The sequence below is a fragment of the Micrasema longulum genome, unplaced genomic scaffold, assembly GCF_059751315.1.
Source record: "Micrasema longulum isolate JH-2025_06_02 unplaced genomic scaffold, ASM5975131v1 h1tg000075l, whole genome shotgun sequence".
Lineage (NCBI taxonomy): Eukaryota > Metazoa > Arthropoda > Insecta > Trichoptera > Brachycentridae > Micrasema > Micrasema longulum.
Window position 1 is genome coordinate 124,953 of NW_028277282.1, and position 24,621 is coordinate 149,573.

General features: G+C 31.5%; 1 protein-coding gene across 2 annotated transcripts in view; it reads right to left on the minus strand.

The window, feature by feature from the left end:
- LOC148284940 (diacylglycerol lipase-beta-like) overlaps nucleotides 1-20,327 on the minus strand; it is a 77,254-nt gene extending 56,927 nt beyond the window's left edge. The window contains exon 1 of one of the 2 annotated variants that reach the window (XM_088232630.1): nucleotides 19,853-20,327. The gene's annotated coding sequence lies outside the window, so the exon portion shown is untranslated. The remainder of the gene's footprint in view (nucleotides 1-19,852) is intronic. The other variant, XM_088232639.1, reaches the window with a different exon arrangement.
- Between the last annotated feature and the right edge of the window lie 4,294 nt (nucleotides 20,328-24,621).

Consider the following 24,621-nt stretch of genomic DNA (forward strand, 5'->3'; position numbering starts at 1 on the left):
ACCAAGTTTAAAAAAAAATAATTGAGTCGGTGTTTATTCTGCAGTAGGTAGGTATTAAATACAATTAAGAACTTCAATAAATTAATAACCGTTACTCGCACATAGATTAAAAAAAAGAAATCGTGACAAGGTGTTGTTTTGCCTTTCATGGATTTTATAAGATTTAGTAGACTGAATTACTTCTTAATTAATTTTGATACGAAGTATAAATCAAACTTCTAGGTAAATTTTTTTTTTTTTTAATGCTTTTATTTGGTTTAATTTTAATAAACACCTTTTCACCATTCTTGAGGGTGTTTAGCTAAGGTAAAAAAGCTTAAAGGTAATTAAAAAAATTGTAAAAGTAAACCTTGTTTATTTTTTGCCGTTCAATGTCGAAATTGAAACAAATGTGGATGGATTGGTTCCTTAAGCCATTTTGTATTTGAGTCACATTAATTATTTTGTTTTATATTTCTAATATTTATACATTTTTATGTATTTTTTCATGAATATGTTGTATATTTTATCACTGCATATTTCTATACGTGTATGTAATAATTGCGAAAAATATAAAAGCCCGCTGAGGGTGTTTAAATAATATAAAATAAATCACTCACAAAGTGGAGGTTTTACAAATGTTAGTTATTAAACTATTGAATTTCATAAATTGCGCATTAGTAAGTGGTTGCGCGAGTGGTTGGTGGGATTGAGTGGTTTGTGGCTGGATGGACCGCCAGTGGATAAAAATCCACCTATCTTACCCATCCTGTGATCTCCCAACTTTCAATTTTTGTTTATTCTCCTCGTCTCTACGTCCATGGGTAGCTACGGTTGCTATAAGAACCCAACATCAACAATCACATTTTCTCTTCTTGATAATTTTTGTCAACTTCAGCATGTTTATAATTTTATCTGTCCGCATCTGCTCGTCCTTAAATCATCTGCCCGCATCTGAACACCTTTACATATTTTGACCGCCGCGCCACCACATTCATCTTTATATTTCCCAAATAACTATAGTGAAAGTGATATGATCACCAAAAAGGGAAAAACTACCCAGAAGCCAGGACTTGGAAATAGCATCCAGATTCCTGTCCCTGATTCCTTTTCCTGTCTTCCTAAAGGTAGGATTTTTGTCTGCTGTAGTTTGATTGGCCGCATACTGCTCTTTTCCGCATCTGCCATCATCACGCAAACACATATTTTATTTCCCCGCGAAAATTAACACAGATCAACGATTCAGTCAAATAATACTCACGCAAAATTATAGCCGCCACCCCAGTAAGCTTATTACTAAAAATATATATTTTTCAGATTAATTTTTCAATATCCCTATAGATATGGAACTAACCCAATCGACAAACTATGGTAGATGTAGGTATCTAATGTCATTTTAATGATGTGGTTTTCTACTGTAAGAGCCTTATAAACTAAACATTTAACGTAGATACGAATAAATGGTAATGTCGATAGGAGACTTCACAGCAAACATTTCCTTAGATCGTGAATGCGTTTTCATTACTATATAGACCTTGGGGTACGAGTAGTGTACCGTGGTCGAATCGATTACACTCAAAAGTCATACGATATTAACCGTTAAAATTGAATGCACATAAGTCGTACTCGCATACCTCCGTCCTTGCCTTTCAGTAGGGCAAAATTCTGATGATTCGTTTGAAAAGTTTACCAATAATAAACTAATATTGCGGTCAATCAAACAAAAAATTTGCAGTTTAAATTCCACAAAATGGCGACTTATTGTTTTCATAATAATTTGTGATTTTATAATGACACCGATAGTTGACCTCAATTTGTTTAATTTCTTTTGCTTTGGATTGCCGTTCGTTTTGCAAAAACGCAAGGTCTTTTTCAATATCGTACGAATTATTTATATCTTAACGACTGAAATAATATTATATGAACCATCTTAAATTCAGGTTGTATTTTTTTTGTCTAGCGGAATACGAAATTTTATATAAAATATGGCAAATTGACGATTCTATTAGTACGTTTCTCTACACAAAACATATTCATACCTATATTATGGCATTTTTGAAAGCAAACAAAACCAGGGCCTCGATTACAATGCGAAGTTAATATTTATCTTCAATTTTATCTACAAAGTAAAATTAAGTTTTCAGTATGAAAAGCAGAATATGCATACATTTTTTTTTTCTAAACATGTTCAATTATACGTTACCGACGAAGATACTTTAAATGTTCATGCAAATATTATACTCATTTTCGTACACACATATCGCTTTTTCTTTATAGACAGTCGAAGATAAGTATGTTAACTTCTCATTGTAATCGGGGCCTAGTTACCGTGTACCTACATTTTTTTTTTTAATTAAAAAAACACATTACGCCAAATTCGTTTAAAACAAAATCTTTTTTTTTCATATGGTTTTTATGTATTTTACTTTTTTACAAGTGGAATGATACGTAGTGACTTTACACAGGTACGCTTTTTTTCTTTGTTTCCGGCATTGTATTTAGTTATATTTAGAAAACCATAGCTTTGTTTTTTTAAATATCCAAATTTTTCCTTATAATCATCATCATTATTCCCTTTCCACGCCTTATGGTGCATAGGGCACTGCAATGGTACACTAATCGCAGCTTATCTTAATCATTTTTGTTACATGAAGGTAAAATGATAAGTCTTACGCTTCAGGTTCCAGTCCAGGGACTATGAAATATTCTAGTGTGAAAACACCCTTTTAAATAAATATTTAATATCAAACATGTCGGGAATCGAGCCCGAGACCTCTTGCGTGATAGACAAACGCGCTGACTATTACACTACGAGGCCGACAAAACATCTTGTTATAATGGCTGTTGTTTTCTTTGAGTAAATAAATAAATAAAAACATTGTTTAAACACAGAACATGAGCTCTGAAGTATATGAAAATGAAAATGCAAATGCAAATATTTTTTATTTTATTTACATTAACTTATTAAGACACATGTCACAACTCCATGGGACCAAAGTCCTGTGTTGAGTTAGGACGAATAATTTACTTAAACAATATAGCACCACAATATAATATAATAGAATCGGATTGTTGGCCCGTGGCTAGTTTCTCATACTCATGAATCAAACGTCCGTGGTTCAAATCCCACTCTACCCCGACTTGATTTCCATTTCCTAATAGTGAGTTTTTTTCAACTCTTTGAAAATGGCCCTTAAAATTAAATTGTAAATTTGGGTAAATCGTAAGAACGCGAATGTTTCTTAGATATATATATATATATATGTATGTTTTTTGTCACATTTATTAATTTTTCTGCTTGACAATGTGTATTTTTGATGTGCCAATCTTCAAATCGACATCTAGTGTCATTCGTGACCTCCTAGGTCAATTTACTCGTTAACGACCTAGTAGGTAGGTCCAATTCATAAAAACAACCCTCGCGAGATCCTGTTTCATATTCAACAAAGGAACCCACTCAAAACAAGCAAAGCTATAATATAAATTTATATTTTAAATCGTTTGATCAAATACACTTAAAATTTCATCCACTAGCTTCATTATATTCCAAGATAAATAATTTAATCTAATATCTTTGTCAGTATAATTCATAAAACCCTTTAAATGCATTATTGTCAGTACTGGAAAAAAATATTCGAATATTTGACTCAACAAAATTTTTTTTAGACAAAAAATACAAAAATAAAATAAGTAGAAATATTTTTTTAAAATTATATTTATAAAATATTATATTACAGATTCTTAAGTTGTACTCAAGGATCCTTCTGACAATTGATACATACAAAGTCCTGAAAGATAATACTGATTATAAAATCCCTGACCGTTCTTAAAATATAATATATCATACCGATTTCATTGCGACGTAATCTCATTAACACGATGTATAAATGACAACTTTTGATTGAATTCATTTCAGATTATCTTCGTATATCGTGTTCATTTGTATAATAATCAAATAATAAAGGATTTTATTCTTGTAAAAAGTTATCGATTGACATTTAATAATACTTAAGGGTAATTCGTTGTTACAATATTACTCGAATAACCCATTTAGGTAGGTTTGAAGACCATAACAATCATTAATAATTGCAGTATTTTTTTAATTACTTAATATTATCGGTAAACACGAGAAAATCAATATCATGAGATAAACTTGTTGTATCATTAATAAATAAATAAACTAAAATTAGTTTTAAATGAGAGCCCTGAGGTACTTAATGCTTCGAATTGATTTGAATCAAAATTCAATATTTTTATTAGAATCTTTTTTTAGATATAATGTAACTACCAACAAATTATAAATATTATCACCCTACCCTAGATTATTTAATTGACAAATTAATATATTTAAAAATATATATATTATTATTATTATTAGATTGTTTATTTTTTTATTATATTCAGAAAACATACAGTCATACATAATAAGTATTAAAAAAATAATTTTCAAACATTAAAGACCAATTAAGTTTTCATTAATTATGTAAAACATTAAATGTGAGAAAATAATAGTTAAACAATTAACATTTCCCTTTTCCTTATTGGTAAAAAATCGAAATACCAAATGCACACTCGATGATTACTATATGAACCATCATAATATACAATGATATAGTTCGAAAGCTAATCAAAGTCCATATAAACAGTATATCAACTTGTCTTTAATTTAAAGCACCAATAATTTTATCTTTGTAAATTTTTAGATTCGTTAAATTTGTTCTTTTTTAAATAAATTCACGTTAATCAGGAGATAAAACTTTTAAAAACTTCTTTACTACAGCAAGAAGTTTAGATGAAAACAAAGATTAAAACAATTTAGAAATAGTTTACTGTAGACAGAAAAAAATATATTCAGCACATCATGTCAGTTCAATCATCTGTTTTGTGAACGGGAATAAGATAAGATAAGAGAGCTAATTTTCCATTGATCGGAAAACGTATTTTTAATTAGATACATCGAATAACAGCCTAAAGGAATTATAGTCCTTAAAATATGGCTTGATTAGAATGACAGTTGTCAGCAAAAGTGACGACATAACTTTGTAGTAACGTCTGAGGAGTAATTTATATTAACACACTAAAAATCATTCGTATCTGGCATGTTAATTATTTTTTATACAATGCTTGTCAATATAATTATATAAAATCAGCTTTAAAACAAAAAAAAACAAACTAAACCTAATTATTAACGACGTTTCTATAAGGTCACATCCTTTTGCAAAAATGTTAGAGATGGGACAAATTGACAAATATTAATCGATCGAATAAAAAAATAATTAATTTGATGTTGTTCATGAAAATAAGTATTGATTTCTTCTTTTTTGGTGAATTATTGTCTTTAACAGACCATAATAGGCTTGTTTTTGCGTTTGTATATTAATTTTCAGAAACAGAGTTTCATGTTTGTGTGAAAAAACTGATAAAATCGATTTGATCAGTACATGGTCAGTGATCAGTATTTTCCTATCACCAGTCACATTAGTAGCATTAGCAGCTGTCATTTTAATCAAGATATATTTTAAAAACTATTTAAATTTCGATAAAAATATTCGTAGAATTAGACTGTAACAGAACATGTAAATGCGTAATGAATTATTTTGCCTCAGAAATATACCGCATCGCCGATTCATCAGACAAATTCATTTACAAAAGAATTGGGTAACACACATACACAGTGAACTGAAAGCAATTCACCTCGCATTGTTAAATTATGTTAATATTTTTTCTGAAATAAAACAAGATTTTCGGTTGAAACGTTTCATTAAAATTTCGTGATCTTTACTCTATAGCGGTCAAGAATGAATCGCTTAAAAATATCGATACAGTCCAGTTAAATATACTAGTTCACTGTCAAGGTAATCGTTCCGAATGAAAAGGAGTTAGTCACGACTTTAAAATGATTCAGAAACTATGGATATATTTTTTACGTTTTCACTCAGTGGAGTGTTCACTGAAGTTCTCATTCGGCGTTTATTTTATTGGTTTAATAAGGACGAGAGACATGAAGTTAATTGAGAAAAGGCCAAGGTTCGCAAGATGCTGGTTTCCAGCATATCGAGCCATGATCGTCAAAACATTGTAACTGACAGAAGCATTTAATGGGAGAATATTTTTTCTTCTTGATTATTAAAAAATATACTTTGTGAACCAAGTTTTGTTTCGAATATTTATTTTATTGATATCAATAGGTACAGCGTGTTCTTTAAACCCTGTCACATCCGAAACCACGATGATCAGTATGAGAAAGGAGACATATTGCATTTTTTTTTAAATATTGAAAACGAAGAAAATTAAAAAAAAATATATATGTATTAAAAAAAACAAATGTTGCTAGTAAGGAGTAAGCAACTATTTGTTTTTTATTTATCTTTTATTTATTGAGATTTTAGTGGTTCTAAAAATTTAATTTAATGTGCCAATATGTCTTCTTGCTCATACTGATCATCATGGATTCGGATGAACAGGGTTCAAAGAACACCTGTATATCAATAAAATAAATATTCGAAACAGAGTTTAATTCTTAAATTGTATTCTCTGTTAATTGTATGGAAGAAGTGTTCTCCTGTAAAATATTGATTTTGTCGGTTCCGATGTTTTGGCGATCAAGGCTCGATATATGTATAATAGGCTGATAACGCTTCCCTGCCCTCTGACTTATATGAAATAGTAATCATCATGATCATTTCCCATCGGCACCCAATGGTGCATAGGGCACTGCATTGGCAAGATTATTTTTACGTTTTAGGTGCCAGCAGGAACTATCTAATACTGCCGTGAAAATCCACATTTCAATCCGACATTTCACCGTCATCCTGCCAGGAACCGAATAGAAACGAATCGAGATTAACATATTACAACAGAGATGAAGAACATTTTACAGAAGGAGACATGCATGCCCGGCCATTTACGCGGCTTTGACTTGTCATTAGCTGGTTTAAGTGGCCACTGTACGCACTGTATAACTCTTACCTTTCTGCCTATGTTTGAATTGAAGACATTTGGGCATAGGCAGGAATGTTAGACAGTGTGTAAATGTAAAACTTAAACCAGCGAATAACAGGTCATAAGCCGTGTAAACGCTAAGGCATCCACATTCCCATCTGTGAAGCGTTCTTCAACTCTGTTGTTATATGCTAATCTTGATAATTCCCCAGGGGGTTAAATCCAGTCCGTGTCTTCAAAAATTTGGACAAATTAAAAATATTGTTGAAGCTTATAAAACAAAACTAATGAACAACATGTGTTCGGATCAATTTTCTACCTACCCGTTCTTCCCATTCTCCTAGCGCAGCTCCACGTAGCAACAATCACGCGTGTAAGTGCCGGAAAAAACGTTCAACCTTCAGTACACAAATAACATTCAACAAGTAAAGTGCTCACAACAAATTATCAACAACCGAGGTGTACCAGCGTCTACCTAGACCGCCAGAACCACATACAAGCTGTGCCAGTCGCGAGTCCGCCAGCTTCTCCACCAGGTTCCAGCATCACGTCACGCTTCATCATCAGAAGGGTAATGGAGTCGCGCAACCCTTCCTACTCGAAAATAGTTCACTCTCTAAATTATCCACGAGGTATTTCTTCACACCTTGTTCACTCCTCAACAACATGTTTTAAGACTATTGAGTTTTTTTACTTTGCAGTTAAAAATAATTATCGTTTTCACTTTTTCATCTCTGAAATTATACAGTGATAATATCGCTTTATAATTTAATGTATTGAAAAAAACAACGGGTATTATAATATGATGTTTATTCATAAACATATACCTAGAAGCGATAGAAAGAGATTTATCAGCTTTGATTATACACTTATTATACAAATTCTATTGTCTTTTTTATCATCACTATTCACATTGAAATGGTGACATGCAATTCGAAAATAAAATTTATTTCCGACAATCATTGTTTTAATTTAAACTTGTATGTACCAGCTAAATATGTATATACTTGACGTTATTTTTAGTATGTCCAAATGTTTAAAGTCAGGCTGGGTTTCTTCCCTAGGGAGTTATTTAGATCTAAATTTGTTGCAACAGAGATGGAAAACATTTTTATGGAGGGAATATGGAAGTCTAGACATTTACAGGGCTTATGACCAGTCGTTGGTTGGTTTAAGTAGCCACTTTACACACTGTGTAACAGCACTCGTGTATTAGAGAAAAAATAAGATTATATCGCCGCGTTGGGGAAACAAGGTTCTATGTAGATTCATATTTTTTTTGGTCTTATTAAACTTAATGATAAATAAGGATTGATTTCGTTTTTCTTTTAAATTTTGATGCAGATAAAACCGATATTTAAATATAAATAGCAAATAATGAAAGTTCAATGTAAAAAAACATATTCTGTCAGATAGAACCCTGTGTCCCCAACGCGACGATATTTCGATGATGCTATGCAAAAGTGTGATAAGCCACACCAACCTCAAACAAAAAAAAATATTTTTAACATCAGGTGCATTTTTAAAAAATATGATTCATTATTTAGTTTGTCTGAAAAGTTTAATATATAAAACTAGAACAAAAAATCATGATAAAATTTTAATAATTATTATTTTTTTAAATAAAATTTTCACAAATAAGTGGGATAACACATTTTTATAGAACACCTTAAAAACTATTACACTAATACTATTTTTTTTGTAATAACTATAACGAAAAAAATATAAACCTATTATTTTTATATATTTTTTTAATGTAAAATTATTGATTGTACCTATATTTCTGATTGTAATGAAAAATAGTTAATAAAAAAAAAAAAAGGAAATAAAAGCTTTAGACGTTAAAAATACCTTGAGATTTACTTTTTTTTACACAGAATAACATTCCCTTGGTGTCCCGTGCCGAGGGAAAAAATTTACAATATGTAAAACATGCCTTAAATGAGTTATTAAATAAATTTAACATAATAATAAAATAAAAAACGTAGTTAACCTAATTAACCTAAATCCCCAAATTACAAAAAGTTAGTTGCCGTTTGAAATATACAAAACTTGTCGGTAATTTTGGCAAAGAAAGCGTCTTTTGCGGGGTTAACACATTTTTGCAATATTTGAATTGTGTTAGCCTCACATTGATAAACTTAATTCGCAGCGATACATTAAGCACCTTAAAGCCGTGTTGCATTGTTTTTAGTCCAGTTGCACGGTTTTTGATTAACACGCCGGGGTATTCGGAGAATTCAAAAATTTAAACTAATCAAATTATTTTTTCAAAGTAAGAATATCGCTTTTGGATCATGATTCTGACACTAACTCACTTTTAACAATTTTGTGACTCGACACATTTTTTCATAACTCCGTTCGTGTGTCCTATACTAAAGAAACTGCAGTTGTGGATAAAAAAATGAATGAAGTCAGCGGTCAAGATTGCTTTCCGAAATCGGATAAATATGCGGCATCTAATGAACTGGTACCCTCGCAAGACCTGATGGCCCTTTTTACGGAACCCCTATCGAAGCTCACAGAATGGTTTTCGAAGTACTTTGCAGATGATGTTGTCAAAAAATTTGCGTGGATCCAAGATCTTCTCCGTGCACAAGCTCCGCCAGGATTCACAACACAAGAGCAAGAGATTCTCATTGAACTCTCTTGCGACAACAGCCTCAAAACTACAAAATCTTCCCAAATAGCAGCACTGTCGATGTGTTCTTACAGTAAATGCAAGCATTCAAGAAACAAGCAGTGATATTACTCCGGCTTAAAGATGACACAGTAGCCATAGAGAGCATGCTATTACCAAATCTACTGTAATTTTAATTAGTTTCTAAGATTGTTTAAGTCCAATTAAGTTCAATGTTCCTTTTTATATTTATTTCAAGACTGGTAATTTTTTTAACCACTGTACATTTTTTTTAAGTTAAAGGAAAATAAAACGGTACTGTTTAAATGCCTGTAAGTAATTGGTCAATAAATAAGGTAGGTAAAATATAACGAAAAACAATACTGATACATATCAAAATTTTATGTAAATGGATTATTACAAGTAGAAGCTGCATATTTGTGGGATAGCTTAATTTTAAGATGTATTTTTTAAAGTGTATTTTTGTAATTAAAATTCTATGTAAATATATGTACGGAAAAATAAACAAAAAACAATAAAAAGGGGATGACAATGGTCAGAGTGCTTAAAAACGTCTGCATTTGGTCATTTAAACGATAATTATAAACATATACCTTAATACGGAAATATTTTCAGTACGTGATAAAGTGACAGACATCATGAAATCAATACAACAAGTTTATTTAATAAAATGATTATGGGAAAACATAAAAAAATATTTCTCTTTAACATACTATTTATTCATAATTTATGTCAGGCTATTTATGGTCTATACTAACCTTCTGTATTTATTTGCCGAAAATGTTCATCTTTCAAACAAAATAAGCCTAAATAAATAAGTACTCATAAATATCACGTTAGGTGTCATAATATTATGGTCATTTTACATATTTTCTGACTGCACACTCATGAAAATTTCAACATGGCCAATATGGCATTGATGTGCACTAGCCGTCACCACGGCTTTTATTAGACCACCCATCTATGTAAGTGACCGTCGCGTCGTCAGAACTGTCTGCCATTTTGCGATTCGTAAGGACGAATAATTTTTCAAAAATCGAATTTATTAAATTTATTTTATTTGTATTATTTCATAAATAAAAGTGGGCATTTATTGCGGCTTATGGGTGGGTGGGGATTTAAACAAAATAACGTCTAGTAATATTGTTAAACTAAAGGAGTGCCGATGCAATACTATATGTACCATTAGGTACTAATGAGGAAATTGTGGTGAAGATGACAATAATTACTAAGCACTTGCTCTGCTTCTGTGAAAATATTTTTCTACGGTGCGGTGAGTGAATAATTTTTTTTTTTGAAAGACACGCTAATTAAAGTCAGTTGGATCAAAACATGCTAAGAAAATATGTGTAATGATAGTTGCGATTTCGCTTAAATGTACAAGTGAAATAAAAACGCAACAATGCTTTAACTATTAGCTGTTAATGTAATTGGCCCTATCTAAATACCCAAATCTACAACGCCATAAATAATAATGCTATTGATAAAAGGTTATAATTTCAATAATATGAATCGTTCAACGAGTTACTTAATAGAATTTCATACAATAGCATTCTCCCACATCTTCCTTCCACATCTGGAAAGTGTTTATGCAAATGATAATATCATATTTATATTTTAGACAAATACGTTACGTTGAGGAAAACACATTTACGTCACTACAAATTTTACATAAAATTCATTTATCCTCAAATAATGTATTCAAGAAACAAAAGGATTTTTTTTTTCATCAATCATTTAAATGAACTAGAAAAAATTGGATTCGCCATTTTATGTTATAATTATTATTAACTTAATTTCTGGGGATTAATGGTAGAATGGGCCGGACGTGTACAGAGAATGCCATCATCACGGGTACCAAAAAGAGTCTTCGATGGACACCCGGGAGGCTGAAGAAAGATCGGTTGACCGAGGCTGCGAAAGGTAGACGACATAAAAGAATGCATCGCAACTACTGGAAGTCTCTAGCTGGAGAGTTGCAACATATTTCAGGAGTTAGGGGCCAAGGTCAACGGAGGCCATGGCTCGATATGGGCTGTAGTGCCATTGAAGAAGAAGAAGATTGGTAGAATTGCCTATGTCACGCGAGTTAGGCATCAGAAAGAATTTTTAAATAAATATCCTTTTAAATTCATAAGTATATAAATCATTAACTTGCCAAAAATATGTTTCTCTTGCGTATTTCAAAATAGTTTTTCGCAATATTTTACAGCAAAAAATTTCCATGTGACATTAGCAATGAAAGAAAAAAAATCTTGTTAATTTTGGAAGTGGTAATACCTTTGTTGACTTGGGTAATTTTATACGAAACGTCGATACAGAAACAAATAACCCCCTCTTCTGAACAATTTACTTTTTTGACATGGGCACTTCTAGCATCAACCCTCAAATTGACAGGCGCCGTGGCGCAGTTGGTTAGACGGCTATCTGTGAAACTGGCGTCGCGGGTTTGATTCCCGCCAGTTGCAAGAAAAAAATCCAAGAAATATTTTTTTCTCAATTGGTCTGGGTGTTGTGGTGTATTTTTCATTACTTTCTTCCATATCCCCTCTATCCCACCTGCTGACAAGCCTCAAAATAGAGGGTTAGCGGGTTATTCCTTAAAAAAAAAAAAAGACATCAATGCATTTTTGTAGGAAACGTATTCCTACATACTGATTTGGCCGTTATTTCTATGTAAATATTCTAATCATACAGTTTAATGAGGGCACGAAGAATCGTAGTCGTCAATCGGGTACGTAAAATTTCATGTAATTTTTGAAGAATAGAAAATCCCGTGATTTGATGTATGTAGGAGCACGTAGAAAATAAAATGTGATATTTTATGAATTTCTTCCTTTTCGCTGGGTGCATGTCCGATATCGGACGTCCGCGATCATGTAAGCCAACGTTATTTTATTTACGGCAACCCGGAAAAGCTCCACTGAAGACTTGGCATACCACTGCCGCAAGTTCTTCTCCTCCTGGGCCTCTTTCTGCTCGCAATTTTGCTTTGCACAATGACATTCATTTATCTCGAGATTACGTCTTTACCTCATTTTACATTTATTTACATGTATTTAAATATTTCGCCTTCCTATTACAAATACTGTACGAAAATGGTTAAGATCTGCCCAGATTTTAAAAAATATTTTATTCGGCTGGATTTTCCATTTATCTAAAAAATTTAAATACTCGTTAGTACATTTGTTTAGCTTGATTAATCCTAGAGAAAAAAATCTTCCGATACGTACGTGTTTTTATTTTTAACACAAACACAAGGTAAAACAAATATTTGAATACAATACGAGCATAATTAAATATTCACCTGCGTAAATGTGTAAAAAATACCAATACTTAATGGTCTTATTTTGGGTGTTCCCGTATAAGCAAAAAGGCAGCTTTTTGACAAAAATCACAAAATTAATTAAATATGAGATAATATTCTACAAAAAAATTTCAAGCCATTTGAAATATAGCTTCAAGCAGAAAAAAAACAATTTCCGTACAAAATACGATGTCAATTCTTTTAAGTTTTTTAAGCAATAACACAATATCTAGAGATTCATAAGCAAAAACTCGGTGTAGATATGACACACACAGATTTTATGATTTTAAAACAAATGATAAACCTACTATGATTAATACTAAAGTGTGTCTTCTCTTAAAATATGACTTTTGAAAATAACTGCCCGTTTGCGTATAACGGCAGTATAGGTTGAAGTAGTTACGAGGTTTCGGCTACCATTTCAGGAGCCACCTACTGGGTTGTCTATGAATCTATGCATTGTGTTGTTTAGAAAATGATGGGTTCATGTTATAGTCATTTGTACCGAGTCGCAGTCGGCAGTCAGAAGATTCAGTGTCATTTTAATGTTTGTCGTACGTAGTGCCGGAAACCACATTGAGTCTAGTAATTAGTAATTAGTTTATTTTCTCAGGAATCAGTGACTACTCTCAGGTAAAAATACTAAAAAACGAAGTCAAGTACTAGTAAGTTCTTCCCGTAGTGAAGTGGTTAGCGTGTTCGTAGGTCCAAGGTTCGATTCCTGGCAGGGTATTGAATAAACTCCCATTTATCCAATATTTAATTACGCCAATTAACCACACCATGTATTAAACTCATGTTTGCAGCACTGCGTTAAAATAATTTATTACTAATAATAAATCAGTACAAAATTATTTCATTAAAACTATGTTGTAAAATTGTTGCACAATGCGTTTAAAATAAATATAAATGCTTTAAATATTGAAATGTAAAACAATTTAGCAATAATTATTCTTCCTATCTGTTTGGACTAACGAATTTTGATTAACAAAAAAAAATTGTTTGACATCAAACTTAAGTGGCCGTGAAAAATAATTTTAAATAAATTAATATCTACGTTTTTTTTTTATTTATTAATTATTAAATAAGGTTTACGTAAAGCATAATCATATGCATTTATTTATCAGGTAATCTAATTTATATTTATAGTTTAAAAATAATTTTCTTTTATATTTCATTAGCACCCAATATAAATCATTGAAATTAGGGATCAATACACACGATATTTTTGTAAGCCGGTTTTTAGTGTGTTTTGGTGAGTTTTTTTTTTATTAATCCATGTATTTTGATATTGGCTTTAAATAATTTTTAAAAAGCCGATTCGTCATGTGGGGCGAATATCTCGTTTTCAAAAAACGATCCTCAATTACAAACGCATCTTCATCAGTACAAATCGAGATAGTACTTTTTTATTTAAAAAAAAAATAAATGTTTATATATTGTGTTTTAGCCAATTGCAACAGTTACATGAAGAAACTGAACAAAAAGCACATAAAACTATGTAGCAAAGACAAACAATATAATGGTATACAATATATAAACATATAAGACTTCGAGTTAAACCATGTCATCCATCTTCATCCCACACTGTTTTAGTGGCGAAGAGATCTACGAAGAGCCGGAAGATCTATCCCAAAGAATTCCAAATTGTGTGACGAATTGACTAATCTACACATTCTGGAAATTGGGGTATAAAACAAATAGAAGCAGATTTTGACTTCTGGTTACATGGTTGGGAACATGAAAAGAAATTGATTGCAACAGAGATGGGACATCACTTATAGCATTAAGTATTTTGAAAATGATGAAATGAATAGGTTCATCTAAGTTCTACGTTTCTCCAATCAACGCAGATTAAGAGATTGCTCTATTTTAAAATAGGAATTTGCGATCCGAGCTACTATGTCACTTTTCTTAGAAAACGGTGTTAGACAGACGCAATATGGTCAATATGAGTCCTGTAGAATAGAAACCATGGTATAAAGTAAAATCGAAATGTATGTACGAAAATGTGTATATTTATATAAAAAATATCTTCATCAGCAACCTGTAATTGAACATGTTAAGGAAAATAAAAATGCATGCATGATTTTTTTTAAATACAGATTACTCAATTTTACTTTGTTGATAAAATTGAAAATAAACGTTAAATTCCCACTGTAATACTTGCCCTGAGAAAAGCTATCGAGTTTAAAATATTCGTTGTCGGCCTCGTGGTGTAATGGTCAGCGCATTAGCCTTTTATGCAAGAGGTCTCGGGTTCGATTCCCGACATGGTTGAAATGAAATATTTATTTAAAAGGGTGTTATCACACAATAATATTTCATAGTCCCTGGACTGGTACCTGAAGCGTAAGACTGATCATCTTACCTTCATGTAACAAAAATGATCAAGATACGCTGCAATTGGTGTACTAATGCAGTACCCTACGTAGTACGTAAAGGGAATGATGATGATGATGAACTGTTAGCATAAGTTATGTCCGTTTTATTCCAAATGAAGAGAACGAGAGGACACAAAAAAAATTGAACAAATTAGTCAATATTATTTGATAATTAGTCAATTTTACATTTTGAAGGTTTGGAAAAAAGATAATTTTATTTCGAATTACGCATAACCTTTACTATTTTGCTTCACTTTGTGCTCATTTTTAAATACAATACAGTTCAATATTTTATTTCAATTCTTCCATATAATTTTTTAAATATGCGACCAGTTTCATTCTTTTGGTTTTCAATTAATTGATACCTGAAATCTGTTGTACGTATATTTTATTAGCGCGTCGAGCTAATTTTAATCGAAACTCGACCGGACAGCGTCATAACACAACTGCATTATTTCCGTGCGCCTTGAACGTAGACCCCGTCTATACATAATATTAATCTAAATTTTTTATGCCTTTGTTTGCAGATTATCAATAATGACAAATTAAATGATTCTGACTAATAAAAGAATAATTATATATAATGTAACTTTAAAAAGCGAATGAATAGGGTATTTCACAAATGGAGAATAACGTTGAAATTGTATCGAATACTTTTTTCACTATTTATATGATATTACTATCAATGTATCAAAAAAAGCTTTCATTCATAATTTTCTGGTATAACAAGTGCATACAAAACGGCTTACAGTTGGCGTCACTTTGACGTCACACGTCACACCCGCTGAGTGCGTATCTTACAAACATTGCGTACATGTATGGCGGGGTAACGTAATACGTGCCGTTTGTCCCATAGGATACGAAACTTCTTGTTTTTACCTAACATCGCACGGAGAAAATAATGACACTATTTACCTTCGTGATTTTTTGCTTATTTAAAAAAAAACATTAAAAAAACATATTATGCAGTAGGTGACTACAATAGAAAACAATAATTAAATCATATCATTTTTTAGTTTTAAGTTTGAGATTCGGTGCAGACAAAATCAGAATTTATTATAATTTAGTACAGCTCTATCCGTACCGATTTTTTACAGTGCATTATTACATTACTACATTTACAATGTTTTGAGTTTGACCAAAGTTTTGTAAACCAGGATAGGTTTTCGACCCCTATGGAGATATTAAGATTAACATATTACAACATATTACACAATACATTATGTGTAAAGGATCTAGGTGTCTACCATGATAGTAAATTACTTATCGACGCCCATGTTGATAGCATCATAAAAAATCATCGCGTGCACTTGGCTTTGTTATGCGTAGCTCTACGTCGTTCACCGTGGCAAAGACTTTCAAAATCCTTCACTGTACATTGGTGCGAAGCAACTTGGAATACGCATCACAAATATGAAATCCTATTTACAATGTGCAGATATCACGCGTTGAAAATATTCCAAAGAAATTCGTCAAGCATGTGTTTAGATAATTTATATAGCGCCATTTTTGTGAAAATGACCTCAAGGGCGCTGTACAATAAATAAATATCCCAGCACGTCGTTTTCGGTTCCGAAACTTGAGTTTAAATCCTATCAATATATTCAAATATGTAAAATACATCACTATCATCATAATTTATCTATTAAAAGTTGAACAATTGACTGTCCTGAACTACTGTACTAACTCTCTATTAATGTTTCTTTAAAAGTTCTTAGCAATAACCTTTTTCTTAATATTTCTCTTGTTTCATCTAACTATAGAAAAAAATCATATTTATAGCGAACTTTAAATAATTTCAATGTAATAACAAAATCATCAAACGTATATTTATTTGTAAATAATCATAATGACGTGCGGCGTTTGCTTTCGAAATAAATCGTAGTCTTTTTTCTTTTCATATTATGTTAGTAAAATTTGTATAAAACCACTCACCGACTTATCCGACGAAGAGACGGGTTACGTCTCGAAATCGGTAGACAGATAAGTCGGTGAGTGGTTTAATACTAATTTTGTTAACATAATATTAAAATGTTGGACCACAAAGTTAAAGCTTTGAATATTAATAATATTTTTTCTTTTCTTTTAGATTTACATTAGATTACTGTAAATTTTATGTTTGATAATATTTTTGGACTCACTGCGATGCTACTTGTGAAAATCAGTAATTGGCTTATTTGTTATATGTTTTGTTTTATATATAAGATAAATATAGCTGTTGGTTTTCCGAATAAAGAATTTAAAAAAAAACATAGATAGAAAACATTTTACAGAAGGTAATATTAAAATCTTGGCATTTTCAGGGCTTATAACCTGTATTGGCTAGTTTAAGAAGCCTCTTAACAACTACTGTGTAACATTCATTGAAGTGCAGTGAATAACGTGGTTCAATAATAGGCAGAACAATCAGTGTAAAGTGATTATTTAAACCAGACAACGACAGGTCGTAAACCCTTCTCAAACTCTTATGAAAATATTTGTCGATATAATTATATTATGAATTCATAGTAATAAACATTGAAAAGAAATATACACATCTTGTTTTGAAATTTGTTAAAGTAAAAGTTGAGCCCACAAAAAATGCTTGGCATAAACTAAGCATACTGTTATATGCAACCAATCATGGACAATAATTAAAAGATGTAACCCGATAAAATATCTTGGTATTGTAATAGACGAAAACTGCAAGTGGAAATCACAAATTGCTCCAACGGTAAAAAAGATTTGAAAACATATTTATATATTTAAGGATAAGAAATATTTAATTTTTAAAAAGTATAAAAATTGTGCATTTTGCCATAACACAATCGATTTTACATTATGGCATACACCCTTTGTTAATATCACAAAAAAACATTATTAAAATTTTAATTAAAAAGCCAAGAATGTACCCATCTAATTTAGAATTTAAAGAATTTTCGGTAAAAATGGTAGAAGACATTAAAAAAAAGAATCTAAAGTCCAAGTTTTTCAAGAGAAAAAAGTCACTATTTTAAAAAATTGAAGAAAAAAAACTTGTCTTTTTGATTCAAATGTGCCTGTGCAGCACAAAAACGCTATTCTTTCTAGAGAAAAAATATTTTGATAAATTATCTTTATAAATAAAAGGTATTGAAAATATAAAATTATTCAAATCGAAATTAAGGAACCATATGAAACCCAGTCCATCCTGATTTCCGTGCAATTTTTATTAATTTTTGTAATTAAGTATACTTATTTATTTTAAAGTGTGTAATTTTAAAACGAACTCCCTATCTAAACACGAGCATTTTGCTCTATTAAAGAGGTAGAAAATTATTACATGTATTTGTTATAATATTTTTATATTTTTAATATAAACTTTTTTTGATAAAATAAATACTTTTGTTTTCAACAGCAAAACGATTCCTATTTAAACTTTGAAATAATACGCGTACATTTTATAAATTATCCCCCAAAATGACGTGTTCTCCAAAAGCTTATTTTGTCATTAAGTTAGTTTTTGTCGTCATATTATATTATATAATAATTAGCACTCTATGATTACCCACACTGCCTCCTCACGTTCTTAGAATAATGATTTATAAGTGAATTGCATCGTCCTCGTTAGAGACGTGACTTTCGGAGATGACATCAGCGCAGATTCAGTACCATTACTAAATTGTTTGTTTGAATAATATATGTCAATTTACGTCGGCTTGCATTTCATTGGTCAAATGTGCGTATTGATTGATGCCGATTTCACGGGCCCCTCAACATTAACAGCTCACTGAAGCGCTTCAAACCGCGGTCAACCGACTGTACCTTTAATAACTGGAAGTGGAAGTGGAAGCGATTCTCCTTCTTCATAACGCTATAAATAATTAAGTGTTGAGCAATCGATATATTGGGTAATACTGTCGATGGTAGACTACGAGATAGATAATAATAGTAGGACTTTCCTTCTGTGTCATTAGTGTTCCGCTAATGTACGTATGCATCCGAGAAAATATATACCTCATTTGAGTTATGTCAGAAATGATTGAAAACAAATTAATTGAAAATAAGTTAGCTAACGTTGTTTGTGCGCTTGGAAATCCGGTTCAAGTTTCAGCCTTCCTTCCATTTATTATGTATACATACGCATGTAACAAGCTGTGCCTAATAAACACAGATTTGCGAAGACTTCTAGACAGGTCTAACGATATTTTCTCTTAGTTTCTGACACCTTTACTATTGTGGCGTGATTGTTTGATTTATAAACGCAGTTTGATTTGCGCCGAAGTTTCTCTCGATGAGAAAAGAAATCGTACGCGGGCACATCTAATGTTTTCAAAGCTATGTTTTTTGTTTATTTGCATACGCGATATTCTTACTAAGGCTTCGGTAGAAATATCTAAGCTACTGAATTGGGGCATCATTATATTAGTAATTTAATACCTTTTAAATCATATTATTAAATATTCCTATGGATATAGGATAATTTAATTGTCTCGGCGAATTCAGTCAAGATTCTAGTTAGAATCGCTGATAACTATCACTTTTAGATGTAGTACAAGGCAACCCGTTCCATGTACCTCGGTACAGGTACGTAAGTACCATGAATGAAAGGGGATTCTGATGGTGCTCGGTGTTACCTACCCAACTGTTCAGCTACAGCCGGGAACCGGCGACCAGCGACCAGCGTCCAGCGTCCAGCGCCCAGCAGCCAGAAACGAGCAGCCTGCGGCCTGCAGCCTGCAGCCTGCACAGTGCGTATTCCTCGGGAGAGCACACAAACACCAGGAGGTACGAAACAGAATCACGCGATCACGCTAGCACTCATTTCACTGACTTTGATTTAATCCGAGCGGTGTTGCTTATTGCGAATAGAACTAGATACTGGGAAATAGTCGCGTTGTGTCAGTCAAAGTTTAGCGGGTTTAGGTATAAGGCGGAGTTGACACTTGCGAAGCACTATCGAGTATCAGTATCGAGTGTCGCCTCCGAGCCACTCGAGGCCGGGGACACAGCGTTAGAAAGTCCGACGGTTTTCACCGCGGCTAGCAGTCCGGGCAGCATGTCTCTCCGGCGGCCAGTAGCAGACTGGCGACGGCGACCTGACGATGTAACTCTCGTCATGCACCTCTCCATCCTCGCTACCACCTCCTTACGCCTTACTTTGGGAGACGATTTCTTCATCTCGCGCTTCCGAGAATCTAACAAGCTCGATCCGTTTTATTTTTATAGAGCAAGTGCCTCCATCAACCTGTTAATGCGTGCATACAAATACGTACTACGTACAATGCATACTCGGTGTGTTTGACCTTTGAAGCTTTTCAATATTGAATCCACCTTAATATTACATTTTTCTAACGTTTTTCTTCGGCACGTTAATCTATCATTCATCACATGGCGTGAAAGTGAAAGTCTGTCACAAGCTCTCTACTTCATCCACACGCCGTCGTTATCATTTATCACATTAAAAAAATAATTATCTAAAACGTATTTGACAACAACTAAGTAATGGATTACGGTAAATCCCATGTCAAAATGTTATATGTTGCTTTGATGTTTTACGATGCTTTTCTACATTCATTTATTAAAATCATTTAAACAAAAGCATACACGCTATTTTTTTGTAACTACTAACAATTTAAATACCGTCAAACGTGACAATTTTGCAAAGTTTTCACAAACTTTTACAATATCATTTTTTTTTTTGTATGGGACTACTCCTATCCATTTTGTTGATTGGTGATACTAATTATTCTGAGCATTTTTACAAGTACAAAACGTTTGCTTTACTTTTATTTATGCAATTTTAGAAGACAAAACATGCTGGGCAAAATAATCTCCACTTGTTGACAATTTTGCCTACTTGGTAATTAACTGTTATTTTTGGTTTTATCATCCTTATCATACGGTTTATTACTACTTTTTGGGTGAAAAAAACTGCTCATGTTCAAACAATAGCATCATTGAGGCATCACCATTATAACATCAATGAAAAAAACCGGTGGGCAAAATTGTCAACTATTTCCTCAATTTTTCTATACAATGTGGATTTGTGGGCCAGGGTTGGCACATAATTGGATTTTTAACAAAACCAAAGGAGTTTATCTCTAGTCCTTTTAATTTGTTCGTGTTTTACTATGAATAAGCCAATTTTTTTATTGTTACAAACCATTTCAGTTCTGATGCGATTTTCATAATTAAGGGAGCTTGCCCCAAAAACGATTTTTCTTTAAATGTGTATGTAGAAAAAAAACGATCATAATTTTTTTTGTACAGCAGTGTAATTATTTGCTAGATTACCTATATTTTGAAATTGTATTTTAAGTACAGAATTCATAATATTTTGTATGTTTTATTTTCTTCTTTAGATTGTTGTGTATAAAATTAAATTATATTCAATTCAAGTGTTTTATGGTAAAACAAGTTAATACGTTGGTACTTTTCTAATGAACAAAAATTAAATTAATATTTTTTAAAAGTATCGCATGACATTATGCTGCATACAAGTAGACAGGAACATAATTTATTAAATGTGGGGAAAAAATTGAAGTTTACGTTAGTAGGAGAGCTAAATAGAAAAAGTCAAATTCATTAATTCGAATAATGTAAATTATTTGATTTATCGCCGTAAGATTTTTATTCCAAAAATGCTATTTTTGGAATAAAAATCTTATGCCGTTATGTTGCGTTGGTTGTGAGTTGCAACTTGAGGCGCTAAATTTAATATCTAATATCAATGTAATGTACATTACCGTTAATATAATTTCAAAATGTCATAACTTTTGTAATAATTAATGGCGCCTTATTGAAATTTATTTTAATTCTGTTTGAATTTCACAACTAAACGTAAGTAACATTGCGTCTCTGACGGAAATTTGTGTTATATTATTGTTCTGCATTCCACAATAACATTTGTTTAGTGTTTGTTGTTTAATTTTGAAGTAAACCTGATAAGGTAAGACATTTTGAATAATTTGAATATTTTTTAATATTTTTTTTTAATTATTAAAAAAAATCGTATTCCAAGCAGTTAACCGCGGAAAAATAATACCTGACTAGTATTTTTACTTCCTCGGTTCTGATAATAAAGTGTTTCGTTTAGTTCTTCCTAGCAACAATGTTTTAGAAGGATTTTATTTCTGTTTCGAAAACAAATTATCATAATATGCTATGATTTGATAAAAAAAATATTTACAGATCACTCGCATCTCGCATGCTTTGTAAGAATCGTATTTGTAATCCCATACAACTAGGGTAAACCATCCATCGGTGTTTTGAGGTATTCTGTCTAGATTTTTATTAATTAATCAATATATCAGAAATGATCCAAATCACCAGTAATTGAACACTATTTTTATGAATGAACACAATAAAACCCAGTGAACAAACAGTTAAATTGTTTTATTGAATCAATTTAGAAACCTGAATATTATTCGTAATTAATTATTAATATAAGATTACTATAATTTTCTAAAATTCTTTTAAACTTATAAGCATATAAAAATGTACAAATAATAAACAATACTGTAGTTACTACTTCAATGAAAAATACACAAAAATACACTACAAAAATAGCTAAATAAATTAATTAGAAACATTAATCTTTGGCATAATTCATAATAAAAAGAGTATTTCAATAAATACCTTTACAAAGCTAACCCTTAGCACTTTTCTGATCACATAAAAAAGACGTAACGACAAAAATGAGGGTACAACTAAAAAAATTATGTAGCTTTGTACTTTAAATATTCATGTCATGAAAATAAGTTAATCCACGTTTGGAGCAATTAGGATCACCAATCACATATTGGACACCGGCATAATTAACTTCAGAAATGTCTGGGATTTGGGGTCTTACAAAATTGATACCGTTCTCCAACAATGATTTTTTTTTCTTAAAAAATATTTTTTTAATTTTTGATCTTCATCATTTTGCCATAAGCACTAGCCTTCAAAATATCGCGTTCTTTTTTAACTTTTAAATCTGATAATAACAAACTTTCCAAATAAATTGACTAAAAAAGACACCTCGTACTTTTTCGTAGTTTGCCTTTTTCGGACATTTATTTGCTTAGTTTCCTATTTTTTATTTAGGTTTTTCTCAAGATTTTATTTAAGTGTTTGTGCTCTTTAATTTTTTGTCCTGGTGTTTGCATTTCGACACCTTTCCTTTTATTTTGAATCTTAATCTCATATTTTCGTGTCTTTTTGTATTTCTCTTAAATTTTTCGTTTTTGCGATTGTATTTTCTCGGCGTTCTTTTTCTTTTTATTCTTAATCTCGTCTTCTTTTCTTTTTTTCGTCTTGTTTTTTAAAGTATTCTTGGTATTTCTTACCCGTCAAGCCAAACGGAAAAGTTTTTTTGTCTAAATAGTTTTCTTTTTACATGATGCTATTTCAGGATATGTAAAAACATTAAGGAGCATCGGGTTTTTTTTCTTAGGAAGAGCAGTAGCTTCAACGGACTTTGAAGTTAAAGAATTAAAAGTCGGATCCGCAATAAAATGCTCGTCTAGATTGTGGTCGGCTGCATTGATGCCATTGAACGTGGGTAGTTCATTCACCGGAAAAGAAAAACCAGAAATTGAACTGTTAATTTTAAGTCACTAAACGTTTATTTACCAGATTTTTCAAAATTTACGGAGGTACCAGCGATGAACACCCGTTTATTTATTGGATTAAGACATTTTCATGAGTCAGTAAGGGAACACTCAGTAATTTAATCAATATCGCCAAAACCTGAGTAAAATGAATCGAAATCAAAGATTGAAGGCATGTTCTACAAAAAATAATTCATTTGATTATTTTAGTGTCAAGAGTAGCCACAGAGTTATCGACAAAAACACATTGTTCTTATCTGACATTTATTTTTTCTGAACAAGCTACATGTGATTTTTACAACACGGCCATGCTGTAGCTGGTCAATGGCCGATACAGGGAATTACCAATAACTAACAAAATCATGTTGCCAACCAGAAAAAAAATACACGGTTCAGTATAAATGTACATACTGTTTTCTTATTTTAGAAGAAAATATGCGTTTTGTTCATTCACTGTACGTCTTACCCTACCTCATTCTAATGCCGTCGAAACTGTATTTCGCGATTGTTTTAGATAATACGATGACTCTTGTGATGGACTATTTGATCTCACTAAGAAACAATATTATATTGATGAGATATATAGACGTTACTACAGTTAAGTTAATCTAAATAAATTTCTTGTCATAGGATTTACACAAATATTTCAATTTTGGAGATAAATGATGTAGAGCAAAAGAAAAACGCGAGGAATTATTGTCATCCGAAAAATTAAAATAACAAAGTGCTTTTGCGGTATTCTAATTCATTACACCTTAGAAACCGGTTTTGAATTTTCATTCATAAATTTAGATCGTGAAAAACGCCGTTCGT